This window comes from Sapajus apella, unplaced genomic scaffold (assembly GCF_009761245.1).
Source record: "Sapajus apella isolate SASKATOON/1434 unplaced genomic scaffold, GSC_monkey_1.0 scaffold98, whole genome shotgun sequence".
In the NCBI taxonomy this organism is placed as follows: Eukaryota; Metazoa; Chordata; class Mammalia; order Primates; family Cebidae; genus Sapajus; species Sapajus apella.
The window spans coordinates 7,318,574-7,332,403 of record NW_022437038.1 but is presented as its reverse complement, the minus strand read 5'-3'; positions in this window follow the sequence as shown (position 1 = coordinate 7,332,403).

Sequence of the window (13,830 nt, the reverse complement as noted above, 5' to 3'; positions counted from 1 at the left end):
ATAAAAAATCACGCCCATCAGGATGGCTATTACTTTTTAAAAAGAGAGAAAATAATAAGTTTTGGTGCAGATATGGAGAAACTGCAACCCCTGTGTATTTCTTGTAGGAATATAAAATGGTGCAGCCACTGTGGAAAACAGTATGGCAGTTCCTCAAAATGTTAGGCATAGAATTACCATATGATCCAGAAATTCCACTTCTGGGTATATAACCAAAAGAAGCGAAAGAGAGACTTGAATATATATTTGCACACACATGCTCACAGCAACATTACTCACAATAGCTAAAAGGTAGAAACCACCAAACGTCCATGAATGAATGAATGCATAAACGAAATATAGTATATGCTTACAATGGAATATTATTTAGCATTAAGAAGGAAGGAAAGTCTGTTACATGATGACTTTGAAAACATTATGCTAAGTGAAAGAAGCCAGACACAAAAGGACAAAAGCCATATGATTCCACTTATTTGAGCTACCTGGAGTAGTCAAATTTATGGAGACAGAGAAAAGGATGGTGGTTGCCATGTTCTGAGGAAAAAGAATAGGAAGTTACCATTTAATAGGTATAGAGTTTTATTCAAAATGAGGAGTTCTGGAGATGGATGGTGGTGACGGTTGCACAACAATGTGAGAATACTTAATGCCAATGAACTGTACACTTTGAAATGATTAAAATGGTAAATGTTATGTCCTATTGTATAAATAAATAAAACAGTTCATTATAACAAATTGAGTAATACCCTGGAGAGCATCAAGTGCCAGCACCCAGGGAAATTAGAGCATTCGGAGCCCTGGAGGCTTCAGGACACAAAGAGAAAAGCTTTAGAGTAATTTCAGTTTTCACTACTTAAGCCTCTCCTAACTCCCAGCCCACACTCTAGGATAGGGATTATGCAAGTGCATGAACACTAGGAGGCATGGCTCATTGAGACCATCTTAGAGGCTGCTTACCTCATTTGTCCATCTCTTTATATTGGCGAATGGGAAGGCTTCCTATATCATAAGAATTAGCCACATATATTAATCGTTTGCAAATCTTTGCTGTCATCATTTTAGACAAGCTTTACTGATTTTTTGCCTTATACTGTGTTTTAAATTTTTCAGTAATATTATTTTAAAGTAATATGTTCACTATATTAAAAAATTAAGCCATACCCTGCCCAGCATCAATTACCCAGACAGAATGGAGCCTGATGGATTCCAGACACCATGGGGAAAGCTTTAGAGTAATTCCAGGTTTCACTACTAAGTAAGCATTTATAAGACAGGTTCCCTGATTTACTTAACATCTCCTAAATTCCTATACCCTTATCTGAATTATGGATTTAATAATAAGTAACTTGAATAGCTAAGATCAAAGGAGACACCAGACACCTGGAGCTTAATCCCTCATCCACCAGGCTCCTCAGGGTGGGAGATGTGATGAAATCACCAATGCCCACATGAGCTGTTCTAAGGACCAGTGACTGGCTCCCTTACATTTTAGAAGAATGATATAGTGTCACCCCCTGCCTGAGTGCATGGCTTCAGGTCATGGGCCTGGGTACACAGCACACTCTGACCCCTTTGCTTTGACTCCAGGCCATGTACTTCCACCAATCCTCTCAGCTCAGTGCAATTCTCTCTGTACCTTGTAAAGAATAAATGCTGTTTTGTTTATTTGTTTGTCTATTAGATCAGTGGTTCTCAGACTGTGATCCCTAGAGCGGTAGCATCAGCATTACCTGGGAACTTGTTAGAAATGCGTATCCTTTGGTCTCACCCAGATGGTCTGAATCAGAAACTCTAGGGGCAGGGCCCAGCAATTAGTTTTTATACACCTACAGATGATGCATGCTGAAGTTTAAGAACCTCTGCTCTACTCCATAAATGACTGATAGAGTTTTATATGTTATCGCCTCTCATGAGCCACGGTCTCCTCAGTGGAGGTGACAGATCCACCTATTTTACCACAGTGATATGAGGAATAAATGGGAAAACCTGTGCAGATAGTATCTGGGGATACCTCTGCATTGTAAGAGTAATTACCTTCTAGGGCTGAGAAAAAAATAGAAAATCCCCATGCTGTTTCCATTTTTTTTTAAATTGTGTTTTCTTGTCCTCCCTATTTTACCTTTTAGGTGACTCTAAGAGAAAGCATAATGAGAAAATCAACAAAGAATGTCTGGCACATAAAAGGACTTCAACAAATGTTAGTCCTGGCCTCCCCTGCTTTCTGTCTCACATAAAGAGAAGACCTTCATACAAACTGCATAGAACATAGCTATTACAGACAGCATCTGGAAATGTAACAAGAAATTAAATACACACACATTTGTATAATGTACAAAGCTGTGGGTGCTGTGTCTTAATTGCAGAATGAGTCCTCAAGGAAGAAAAAACTCCCATGATTTCTTTTAATTCCAGGTGATCGCTTGATCCTGCTAGTCTAGCTCTGGTTTGACATTGGAGAGGAATCATTCCTGCCTGGTCAGTCTGGCTAGAAGTTTATCAACTTCCAGTCAGGACATTGGTCAGACAAAGTGATAGTAGCCAACCTAAGCCTCCAGGCTAACGCAAAGATTGCCATCTTGCCTGGAACACTGCGTGGAGCAGACCAGCTACTCAGTACAAGGGAATGAATGAATGAATGAATGAGTGAATGAATGAATGAATGTCCTGGGCTCTGTCTCTAAATAATCACCCATCTCCTCATGCAGGGGCTACCATCACCAACTCCGACAAATGGAAAGAAGCAGATTCTGAGCACTTCAGTGTATCAGGCCTTGTTCTAGGTGTTTGGGATACATTAGTGAACAAAACAAAGTTTTTGCCCTCCATGCAGCTTATAATCTAGATTCTTAGAATATAAAGAAACAGACAACAAATAATGAAATACCATAGGCCGGGCGCGGTGGCTCACACCTGTAATCCCAGCACTTTGGGAGGCCGAGGTGGGCAGATCACGAGGTCAGGAGATCGAGACCATCGTGGCCAACATGGTGAAACCCTGTCTCTACTAAAATGCAAAAAATTAGCCAGGCATGGTGGCACGCACCTGTAGCCCCGGTTACTCAGGAGGCAGAGGCAGTAGAATCGCTTGAACCTGTGAGTCCGAGGTTGCAATGAGCGGAGATCAGGCCACTGTACTCCAGCCTGGTGACAGAATGAGACTCTGTCTCAAAAACAAACAAACAAACAAAAAATGAAATACCATATACGCTATAATTTCAGGTAGCGATAAGTGTTATGAATATTAATGTGGACATGAGGCTTAGCAGATGGAATTATTCTATCAGCAACCTGGAGAAATGGTTGATGCCAATTCTGGGGTATTTAATATACAAAATAAGTTTAGACTATATTGTCATGCTATTTAGTAAAGAAGCTATCAAAGATTACTGGAGGGAGGATAAAAAAAAAATACTGAGGTCATGTCAAAAGGACACAGAAGAAAACCTGAAGAGGCTTTCACTGGCCAAAAATAGAACTTGAGCATAAAGAAAGAGACTATAATAGATTGAAACACATCGAATGTGGTTTTTTTAACTGTTAAGACAGTTCCCAGAAAAAATATACAAGTGACTCAGATACGTGAAAAAATGTCCAACCTTATTCCTAATAACAGTAATATATTAATAAATTAAAACTAAAATAAGATATGATTTCCCTCATATAAGATAGGCAAAAATTCAAAGGTTTGACCACATGGTCCTTTGGTGAAGCTGTAAACAAATACACTCATGCTTTGATAGTGGAAATGTAAAATAGCACCACCCCATCAGAGGAGAAATGGTCAATAACTAGCAAGATTACATAAGCATTTATCCTTTTATCCAGCAATCTCACTTCCAGGAATTCATCCCAAAGATACATTCAAAAATACATTATGACATATGTACTAGGTTATTCATTGCAGCTTTATATGTAATAGCAAAATGTTAATTTTTAAAAACTAACCTAAATGTCCTTCTATAGGGACTGGTTGAATCAAATGCAATACATCCACCAGATGGAGTATAATGAAGCTGCAGAAATAATGAGGAATATATACTCTATATACTACTTTGAAGTGATCTCCTGGTGTATTATTAGGTTAAAAAAAAAAAGCCAGGTGAAAAATAGTGTGTAAAGTATGCTACCATTTATCTACAAAAGGAGGGAGGGAAAAGTGACTACATAGATAATAGACATGGATAGACAATTTCCTTATATTAAATCAAAATAATGGGCAGGCTTCCTACAGTTTTATCTGGTTCTTTCATTGCTCCACCACATGTCCCAGTAGCTTAGGCTGTGGGATCAGCAGCAGCCAGGTAGGCCAGCTTCATAAAGGCCCACAGGCACCCAGGCACCTGTTTTCCCAAGTGCAGCCATTGCCAAGATTTATAAGAAGAAAGTCAATTCAGCTAAAGAGATGCAAAATAAAAAGCCCAAGAGAAGATCTGAAGGTAGTAGTTGAAACCTGCTCCTGCAGAAGTTAAAATTAAGTCATAAACAAAAGGCAAAGGGAAAGGATAAACCTTCAGTAAAAAGTACAAGCATGAGGGAAAGGAAGGGCAAAAGGGAAACTCACTAGAGTGGCTAAACAAGACACTAAACATGGCAAGAAAGGGAAAACATAAAAGGAGAACCCAGCCTCTCATGCAGCGGGATGGAAAGAAGCCAAGTCTGAACAGCATACTTACACCCAGTATTATCAGGGGTCCCAATAATTCACTTCTTGTACAATATGGGGGAACGGTTTTTATCAATTACTTTGAAAATCCAAGATTTTTAGTAGCTCCAGGACCACATTTTATTTATATATATAAATATAAATATTTACAATTGCATTTTAGGTTCTGGGGTACATGTCCAGAACGTGCAAGATTGTTGCATAGGTACCTACATGGCAATGTGGTTTGCTGCCTCCATCCCCCATCACCTATATCTGGCATTTCTCCCCATATTATCCCTTCCCAACCACCCTACCCACTGCTGTCGCTCCCCCATTCCCCTCAAAAATACCCCAGTGTGTGATGCTCCCCTCTCTGTGTCCATGTGATCTCATTGTTCAACATCCACCTGAGTGAGAGCATGCGGTGTTTGATTTTCTGTTCTTGTGTCAGTTTGCTGAGAATGATTATTTCCAGATTCATTCATGTCCCTACAAAGGACACAAACTCATCGTTTTTTATGTCTGCATAGTATTCCATGGTGTATATGTGCCACATTTTCCTTGTCCAGTCTATCATCGATGGGCATTTGGGTTGGTTCCAGTGTAAACAGTGCTGCAATGAACATACATGTGCATGCGTCTTTATAGTAGAATGATTTATAATCCTGTGGATATATACCCAGTAATGGGATTGCTGGGTCAAATGGAATTTCTATTTCTAGATACTTGAGGAATTGCCACACTCTCTTCCACAATGGTCAAACTAATTTACACTCCCACCAACAGTGTAAAAGTGTTTCTATTTCTCCACATCCTCTCCAGCATCTGTTGTCTCTAGATTTTTTAATGATTGCCATTCTAACTGGTGTGAGATGGTATCTCAGTGTGGTTTTCATTTGCATTTCTCTAATGACCAGTGATGATGAGTTTTTTTTCACATGGTTGTTGGCCTCATAAATGTCTTCTTTTGAAAACTGTCTGTTGCTATCCTTCACCCACTTTTGAATGGGTTTGTTTGTGTTTTGTTTTTTTTTTTTTTTCTTGTAAATCTGTTTTAGTTCTTTCCGGATTCTGGATATTAGCCCTTTGTCAGATGGGTAGATTGCAAAAATGTTTTCCCATTCTGTTGGTTGCCGGTTCACTCTAACAATTGTTTCTTTTGCTGTGCAGAAGCTCCGGAGTTTGATTAGATTCCATTTGTCTATTTTGACTTTTGTTGCTAACGCTTTTGGTGTTTTAGTCATGAAGTCCTTGAGACAGAGTCTCACTCTGTTGCCAGATGCCAGGCTGGAGTGCAGTGGCGTGACCTCGGCTCACTGCAACCTCCACCTCCTGGGTTCAAGCAATTCTCCTGCCTCAGCCTCCCAAGTATCTGGGACTACAGGCATGTGCCACCATGCCCAGCTAATTTTGCCTAGGTTTTCTTATAGGGTTTTTATGGTGTTAGGTCTTATGTTTAAGTCTTTAATCCGTCTGGAGTTAACTTTAGGGTAAGGTGTCAGGAAGGGGTCCAGTTTCTGCTTCCTGTACATGGCTAGCCAGTTTTCCCAACACCATTTATTAAACAGGGAATATTTTCCCCATTGCTTGTTTTTGTCAGGTTTGTTAAAGATCAGATGGTTGTAGATCTGTGGCATTGCCTCCGAGACCTCTATTCTGTTCCCCTGGTCTATATCTCTGTTTTGGTACCAATACCATGCTGTTTTGATTACTGTAGCCTTGTGGTATAGTTTGAAGTCAGGTAGCATGATGCCTCCAGCTTTGTTCTTTTTGCTTAGGATTCTCTTGGCTATGTGGGCTCTCTTTTGGTTCCATATGAAGTTTAAGGTGGTTTTTACCAGTTCTGTGAAGAGGGTCATTGGTAGCTTGATAGGGATAGCACAGAATCTGTAAGTTATTTTGGGCAGTATGGCCATTTTCACAATATTGATTCTTCCTACCCATAAGCATGGAATGTTTTTCCATTTGTTTATGTCCTCTCTTATTTCCTTGAGCGGTGGTTTGTAGTTCTCCTTGCAGAGGTCCTTTACATCATTCGTTAATTGTATTCCTAGGTATTTTATTCTCTTTGTAGCCATTGTGAATGGCAGTTCGTTCTTGATTTGGCTCTCTTTAAGTCTGTCATTGGTGTATAGGAATGCTTGTGATTTCTGCACATTGATTTTGTATCCTGAGACTTTGCTGAAGTTGCTTATCAGTTTAAGGAGCTTTTGGGCTGAGATGATGGGGTCTTCTAAATATACAATCATGTAGTCTTCAAATAGAGACAATTTGACTTCCTCTTTTCCTAATTGAATACCCTTTATTTCTTTTTCTTGCCTAATTGCTCTGGCTAGAACTTCCAATACTATATTGAATAGGAGTGGTGAGAGAGGGCATCCTTGTCTAGAGCCAGATTTCAAAGGGAATGCTTCCAGTTTTTGCCCATTCAGTATGATATTGGCTGTGGGTTTGTCATAAGTAGCTTTTATTATTTTGAGATATGTTCCATTGATACCTAGTTTAAAGAGAGTTTTTAGCATAAAGGGCTGTTGAATTTTGTTGAAGGCCTTCTCTGCATCTGTTGAGATAATCATGTGGTTTTTGTCTTTGGTTCTGTTTATGTGGTGGATTACGTTTATAGACTTGCATATGTTGAACCAGCCTTGCATCCCTGGGATGAAGCCTACTTGATCGTGATGGATAAGCTTTTTGGTGTGCTGTTGCAATCCGTTTGCCAGTATTTTATTGAAGATTTTTGCATCTTTGCTCATCACGGAGATTGGCCTGAAGTTTTCTTTTTTTATTGAGTCTCTGTCAGGTTTTGGTATCTGGATGATGTTGGTCTCATGAAATGATTTGGGAAGGAATCCCTCTTTTTGGATTGTTTGGAGTAGGTTCAGAAGGAGTGGTACCAGCTCCTCTTTGTATATCTGGCAGAATCCGGCTGTGAATCCATCTGGACCTGTGCTTTTTTTGATTCATAGGCTATTAATTGCTGCCTCAACTTCAGCCCTTGTTATTGTTCTATTCAGGGTTTAGACTTCTTCCTGGTTTAGGCTTGGGAGGGTGCAAGTGTCCAGGAATTTATCCATTTCTTCCAGATTTACTGGTTTATGTGCATAGAGTTGTTTGTATTAATCTCTGATGATGGTTTGTATTTCTGTGGAATCAGTGGTGATATCCCCTTTATCATTTTTTATTGCATCTATTTGACTATTCTCTCTTCATTTTTATTAATCTGGCTAGCAGTCTGTCTATTTTGTTGATCTTTTCAAAAAACCAGCTCCTGGATTTATTGATTTTTTATGTCTCTATCTCCTTCAGTTCTGCTCTGATCTTAGTTATTTCTTGTCTTCTGCTAGCTTTTGATTTTTTTTGATCTTGCTACTCTAGCTCTTTCAATTTTGATGATAGGGTGTCGATTTTAGATCTTTCCTTGCTTCTCATGTGGGCATTTATTGCTATAAATTTTGCTCTAGGCACTGCTTTAAATGTGTCCCAGAGATTATGGTACATTGTGTCTTCATTCTTCTTAGTTCTGAAGAACATCTTTATTTCTGCCTTCATTTCATTGTTTATCCAATCAACACTCAAGAGCCAGTTGTTCATTTTCCAAGAAGTTGTGAGGTTCTCAGTTGGTTTCTTAATCCTGAGTTCTAATTTGATCGCACTGTGGTCTGAGATACTCTTTGTTATGATTTCCTTTCTTTTGCATTTGCTGAGGAGTGATTTATTTCCAATTATGTGGTCAATTTTAGAGTACGTGCGATGTGGTACTGAGAATGTATATTCTGTGGATCTGGGGTGGAGAGTTCTGTAGATGTCTATTAGGTTTGCTTGGACCAGATCTGAGTTCAAGTCCTGGATATCCTTGTTAATTTTCTTTCTCATTTATCTGTCTAGTATTGACAGTGGAGTGTTAAAATCTCCCACTATTATTGTGTGGGAGTCTAAGTCTCTTTGTAGGTAGTTAAGAATTTGCTTTATGTACCTGGGTGCTCCTATATTGGGTATATATATATATTTAGGATCATTAGCTCTTCTTGTTGCATTGATCCTTCTACGATTATGTAATGCCCTTCTTTGTCTCTTTTGATCTTTGTTGGTTTAAAGTCTATTTTATCAGAGACTAGGATTGCAACTCCTGCCTTTTTTTTTTGGGGGGGGGGTCTCCATTTGCTTGGTAAATCTTCCTCCATCCCTTTATTTTGAGCATATGTATGTCCCTGTATGTGAGATGGGTTTCCAGGAATACATTTTTAAGAATGAAGAGATTCTACCCCATTCCAGTTTTATTTTATTTTTTATTTTATTTTATTTATATTTAGATAAGTGTCAATGCCTTGTTTTGGAGAGGAAATCATCCACTGGCTGCCTGTTTTTCTGTAAAGCTAGCAATTAGGGGGATATTGAGCCATGTGCGGTGCTCACACCTATAATCCCAGCACATTGGGGGTCCAAAGTGCGTGGATCACCTGAGGTCTGGAATTCAAGACCAACCTGGCCAACATGGTGAAATCCCATCTCTACTGAAAATACAAAAATTAGCTGAGCATGGTGACGGGTGCCTGTAATCCCAGCTACTCGGGAGGCTGAGGCAGGAGAATCGCTTAAACCCAGGAAGCAGAGGTTGCAGTGAGTCGAGATCGCACCATTGTGCTCCAGCCGGGGTGACAGAGCAAGACTCTGTCTCAAAAAATAATAATAATAATGGGATATTGAATTAAAGGAAGCTTTGACTGTCTTGTGTGTCAACTTAACATTCCATAGGCTGGATACACGGGTAGTTTTTATTTCCTTTTATATGAAGCATAACTAAATGGTAATTTAGAATCACAATTTTGCAGTTAACATGTCATAAATATTTCAAATTACTCATTTATGTTATTTTATTAGATAGTTACCCAGCAAGAAAGCTATCAAAGGCTATTAGGGTTGTGTCAAAAGCATCCAGGAGCCAACTAGAAAAGGGTTGCAACAGTAAATTTGAGCATCATTAAAAACAATAACTGCAATGAACTGATGAGTCAAAACACATCAAATATGTTAAAATTCTAAGAACTCATAATAATACCAAAACATCTTTATTGGTCACCTTTCAAGGATGATACTAAGGGAATCCAAATTGCCCCCTCACAGTGACCAGTTTTTGAGAGGAATTTTCCATTTATAGAAGGTTTTTTAGGCCAGGTGCAGTGGCTTATGCTTGTAATCCCAACACGGAGGCCCGGGCTGGTGGATCATCTGAGGTCAGGAGTTCAAAAACCAGCCTGGCCAACATGGTGAAACTCCATCTTTACTAAAATACAAAAATTAGCGGGGCATGGTGGTGTACACCCAGTAACTGGGATTACAGGGAGGCTGAGGCAGGAGAATCGCTTGAACCCAGAAGGTGGAGGTTTCAGTGAGCCAAGATGGCACCACTGCACTCCAGCCTGGGCAACAGATAAGACTCCATCTGAAAAAAAAGGGGGGGGGTGGGGGGTTTTTGCTTGTTTATTTGTTTTTGAGATGGGAGTCTTGCTTTGTTGCCCAGGCTGGAGTGCAATGGTGCAATCTCGGCTCACTGCAGCCTCTGCCTCCCAGGTTCAAGCTATTCTCTGCCTCAGCCTCCCAAGTAGCTGGGATTACAGGCATGCACCACCACACCTGGCTAATTTTTGTATTTTTAGTAGAGACAGGGTTTCCCCATGTTGGCCAGGCTGGTCTCAAACCCTTGGCCTCAAAAGACCTGCCCACCTCTGTCTCCAAAAGTGTTGAGATTACAGGTGTGAGCCATCACGCCTGGCCAATTTCTTTCTTTCTTTTTTTTTTTTTAACTAATAAATGAAGAAGGAATTACAGAAATGGAATATCACCATCTTACAAATCCCTAATGAAATAATGAATCTAGGCTATTACCATTGATGGCCACTGACATCACAAAAAAACAGAGCTTCAGTCAGATACTATGTACCTCTTGAAAGAAATACAAACAACACTTATGAAACATTCCTTCCAGAAAATCAACCCTGAATCAGAATAAGCCTCTAGATCTACCAGTTTACAAGAAAATAGGAAACAAAATAATATGTTAGTCAATACCACAGGGGTACAGTCAGCAAATTCCAGAATGTGGAAAATTTTACAGGCTAAACAACGTGTTTTCTTCAACAAAGAAGTTGAAATAATTTTAAAATAAAGCTAGGTGTGGTAGCATATGCCTGTAATCCCAGCTACTTGGGAGGATGAAACAGAAGGATCACTTGAGTCCAGAAGTTCAAGTACAGCCTGGACAACATAGCAAAACCCCACCTCAAAATAAAATAAAATAATTTTAAAATAAAAATAGGCAGAAAATTAATGAATTAAGAGAAACTTCTAGAAAGTCAATAAAATACAATATATGGACTTAGGCAATTAAGAAAATTAGAACACTAAATGAAGATTCAATAATTTTAAGGAACATTGTCAATTGTTTTATGAATAATAATAATAATAATAAAGTTATGGATTTTTTAAGTACAAACTGTTTAGAAGGATTAAATGAGATTAGTTATGAGTTTATAATTGTTGAAGTTGGTTGGCGAGAATATGGCAATTCATTATTAATCTACCTTTATATATATTTGAAAAAGCCCACAATAAAAAGAAGCACATATCTGTAGTACTTTAAAATTCAACAATCCAAAAACAACACCATTAAAAATGGGCAAAGGACATGAACAGTACTTCTCAAAAGAAGACGCAAAAGTGGCCAACAAATCGTTGAAGTGTTCATCATCACTAATCATCAGAGAAATATAAATGAAAACCACAATAAAATGCCATCTCATATCAGTTAAAATGGCTTTTGTTAAAAATTTTTTAAAAACAAAAAAACGGTGTTGATGAGGCTGCAGAGAAAAGGGAACACTTATACACTGTTGGTGGGAGTGTAAATTAATTCAGCCACTAGGGAGAACACTTTTCTCAAAGAACTAAATTCTCAAAGATTTCTCAAAGAACTAGAGTTGAACTACCATTTACCTCAGCACCCCATTACTGAGTATATATCCAAAGGAAAATAAATTGTTCTACCAAAAAGACACGTGCACCAATATGTCATTGCAGCACTATTCACAACAGCAGACGCAGAATCAACCCAGGTACCCATCCACCAATGGTGGATTGGATAAAGAAAATGTGGTACATATTCACCATGAAATACTACAGAACCATTAAAAAGAATGAGATCATGTTCTTTGAAGCAACATGGATGCAGCTAGAGGCCATAATCCGAAGCAAACTAATGCAGAAACAGAAAAACATATACCTCATTTCTTACTTATAAGTGGGAGCTAAACATTGGGTGCACATGGACATAAAGATGGGAACAATAGACACCAGGGACAGGGGAGGCTAGAGGGGGATGAGGGTTGAAAAACTACCTATCAAGTACTATGTTCACAATCTGGGTGGTGAGATGATTCATACACCAAACCTCAGCAACATACAATTTACCCATTTGACAAACCTGCACATGTACCCCTGAACCTAAAATAAAAGTTGAGAAAAAAAGCATTCATATATCTCCTTTTTATACACAAAATCATAATAAACCAGAAAAGAATTATCTATTTGTGCCTTCGTTAAGATGCACATTGTGATAATTGTGTAATTCTTAAGTAGATTATAAATTATCTTTAAAACAGTTTAGTGGTAATAATCTAAAACTGTATCATTATTTACTACAAATATCCTCTTTGTGGAGTATCTAATAACATGCTTTGCTTAATAACTTGAAAAAAATAAATACAAATAAATGCAATTAATGGCCTTACTAAGATTTGAGCTCATCACAGACATAAATGCAGCGTTGGTCTAGCTGATGGAAATGATTTGGCAAAAGCAATAATGAGATCAGAAAAGAGAGTATAATTAAATGTATTCTGTAATTAAATGTTTGCCTACTTGGAGACTTAGGACTGTCCACTTCCACTCTAATTTGTAACTTATTACCAAAGCACCATGTTTCCTATCACCTTGGGCAATTTGTACCTGTCATTCCTTCTACCTGGAATCCCCTCATTTACCCTCTACATTTGATGAGCTACCTTCAGCTTATCCTTCGAATCTCTTCTTACTCATTGGAATGGACTAAATGTGTCCCTCCTTCCCTCAAAAAAATCCATATGTTGAAATCCCAATGCCCAATGTGATAATATTAGGAGGTGGGGTCTTTGGGAGGTAATTAGGTAATAAGCATGGAGCCCTCATGAATGGAATTTAATGCTCTTATAAGAAGAGTCCAGACATAAAAAAGGATGAGTTCATGTCCTTTGCAGGGACATAGATGAAGCTGGAAACCATCATTCTCAGCAAACTGGCACAAGAACAGAAAACCAAACACTGCACGTTCTCACTCACAAGTGGGTGTTGAACAATGAGAACACATAGACACAGGGAGGGGAACATCACACACCAGGGCCTGTCGGGGTATAGGGGAACTAGAGGAGGGATAGCAGGGGGTGGAAGGATTGGGGAGGGACAACATTAGGAGAAATATCTAATGTAGATGACAGGGGTATGGATGCAGCAAACCACCATGCATGTGTATACCTATGTAACAAACCTACACAACCTGCACATATAACCCAGAACTTAAAGTATAGTAAAAAGGAAGGAGAAGAAGAAGAAGAGGAGGAGGAGGAGGAGGAGGAGGAGGAGGAGGAGGAGGAGGAGGAGGAGGAAGGAAAGGCCAGAAAGCTAGTTTTCCCTCTTTCTATCATGTGAGAGTACAGTTAAAAGTTAGCTGTCTGCAACCCTGGGAAAAGGACCCTCACCAGAGCCCAATCATGCTAGCACCTGGATCTTAGACTCAAGAAAGGTGAGAAATAAACTCCTGTTTTTTACAAACCACCCAGTCTGTGGTACTTTGTTATGACAGTCCGAACTGACAAAGACATTCACTTTGGGAAGGATTCACTACCTCAATGATGTGCTAGAGTCAGTTTGGCCTGACTTAAAAGAACCAATTACGAACATCTCTTTCCAATTATGTGTTCAGTGACATCAAGTTAGTACCTTGAAATTCACCATGATGGAAGTAGTTACACCATGGAAGTAAAGAAACACTACACATCAGGGCTTTTATTTTTTTCAGATAACTGATTGTTAAATATTTTTCAACACACCACTGCCCTGCTCCTTCCCCACCCCATCCCAAGTGTGGGTTAAATGCT